The sequence below is a fragment of the Empidonax traillii genome, unplaced genomic scaffold, assembly GCF_003031625.1.
Source record: "Empidonax traillii isolate 1590-97213 ecotype Southwest subspecies unplaced genomic scaffold, ASM303162v1 scaffold18:size2335232, whole genome shotgun sequence".
NCBI classification, from domain to species: domain Eukaryota; kingdom Metazoa; phylum Chordata; class Aves; order Passeriformes; family Tyrannidae; genus Empidonax; species Empidonax traillii.
The window spans coordinates 998243-1000380 of record NW_020955211.1 but is presented as its reverse complement, the minus strand read 5'-3'; the positions used below and the strand labels follow the sequence as shown (position 1 = coordinate 1000380).

Below are 2138 nucleotides of genomic sequence, written 5' to 3'. Positions count from 1 at the left end.
AAGGTAAACATTTAGAAATTTGTCTTATGATCAGTAGAAAAAATATCCCCAGAGAAAAATCTTCCAGTTGCAAGCTAAATGTGAGAACCAAACTGATTATTCTTCTACTTACATACTTTGCAATCATGTGTTAAAAACTTTAGTAACTCATGCTTTTTTAGTAATTGCAGTCTTCCACTACAGTATTTTCTCCATTTTGTTTGTTTGGTTGGTTGGTTGGTTGGTTTTTTAACACAAATCAACTTGAAATGTCCCAGAATCATTCACCATGACATAATGAAAAACACAGGGAGTTGCAAAAACATACATGGATCCACAATATGTCTCTGTCTCTAAATGTTAGGAACTACTGGTAACAGTTCAAAGCAGTCTCAAGGTCCACAGAATTTCACACTTCATCTTGCACCTCTGAGTAATTCTTCAGGTTTTGCTCCACTATCTTCAGAGCCACCAGTCCACTTTCTGTAAGGGAATACCAAAGTAGCCCTTCATTTTCTGCATATATTCCCACACAGGAATCTTACGTTAATAATTAGACATCTATATCTTCTTGTTTAACTTGACTGCTTTCTTAATCCCCTGGTTAATAATCTTCCTCTTCACACCAGTCTTTCAGCTGTACCAGCCTGGTACAGCTACAGCCTCAGTCTTCACTCCCTATTCTGCCTGGGCTGCAATAATTCATAACATCCGAATTTCTTTCTGAGAGAAAGGTTTGTTATTCTGAGAAGCTAACAAGGCCCATCATAAATGGTTTTCATAAATGCACAAGCCTCTCACAGGCCTAAAATTTACAACTGTTATATACATACTATCACACAGTAACAATCTGGACATGAAAGCGGAAATTACTTCCTCGGAGGTCTGGAATTGATATTAAGCCTCTCCTTCCCCACTAAGAGTAAAGAACTGATCATTCCAACCAAAACAAGGGTACATATTTATAAATAATGAACATAAACACTTTAATCATCAGGGTTTATAATTCCATAGGACTGGAATATTTTACATCAAGTTTTAGTCAGTTGTACTTACTTGGCAATAGCATTTCAAATTTAATTATTGTACTAGTTTAGATGTGTGAGTGCAAAATTTTATATACATTGTAGTGTCTCTCTCAGAACAATTCTGTCTGGGCACATTCTACCCCAAGTTCTCAATTCTGCCCTTGTTAGCATGCCTATTACTTCTGTCTTTACTTTGTCCAAAAGGAAAAGAAATCCTCTAAGATGCAATACTGTCTTTAACTATGATGGAAGATAAATGTGTGTCCCCATTCATATGAATGTGAGAAGTCATAACCCTTCGAAAAGAAGCTAGCCAAAATGAACTTCAGTTTTCAATAACTGACTGGCATTACCATATAAAAGCACAAAAGCATGAAAGTCATATAAAATGAATTGTCTGCTGCAATCTTCAATGTTCTTTTCATATTCAGATATTGGCCACTGTTCAAAAACACCAAATGAGAACTCACAATGCTTCTGGTGCAGTTTACATAGAGAGGCGAAAAAAAGACAAAAACACTTGTGTCTTCATCTCTTTCTTTTCCAAAGTGTTTTCTTGCAACTAAGATGCTTACAATACCGTAACAGTACTGTAGCTCTCCTCATCTGTGACTTCAAACTCTTTTCTAAAGTTCTTAGCCCTTTACATAGTGTTGTATAGTCCTCTTGGATATTTCATCTTTCAATGAATTTTAAAAAAAGGACTATGTTTGAAAAAAAAAATCTGAAGAAACATATATTAGACAAACTATCTAAAAATCTATTTGCAAGTGGTATTCCTGCAAATACCAATAAAGACGCAAAACTTATCCACATTTTTTACACCTACGCTCCTTAAATCTCACTTTAAATTAAACCCCACCCACTATTGGGAGTTAAAACTGCAACTACAACAGCTATAATGGCCAGTCTTCGCGAACGAAGAACCGGGGAAGGTCTTTACACCTTCCAGCCTGCGCATTGGATTTTTTAGGTGAGACACAGTGTGCGCGGAACTGAGCCCACCCTTTAATCCTGAGGTTCATCTGCCGGGGCCAAGCATGCTTGGACGGTGGCAGCGAGGTCCTCAGGATGTAGATGGATTGCCTTACAGGGCTAACGAGCTCCATCTGCCCGGGGAGGGGCCCCGAC

General features: G+C 37.7%; 1 long non-coding RNA gene across 1 annotated transcript; it reads right to left on the bottom strand.

The window, feature by feature from the left end:
* Positions 1-224: 224 nt before the first annotated feature.
* LOC114064198 lies at positions 225-1898 on the bottom strand. The gene is made up of 2 exons (XR_003572706.1): positions 1036-1898; positions 225-671 (listed from the first exon to the last, which is right to left on the bottom strand). It is a non-coding gene; the product is annotated as an uncharacterized LOC114064198 (long non-coding RNA).
* Positions 1899-2138: the final 240 nt, after the last annotated feature.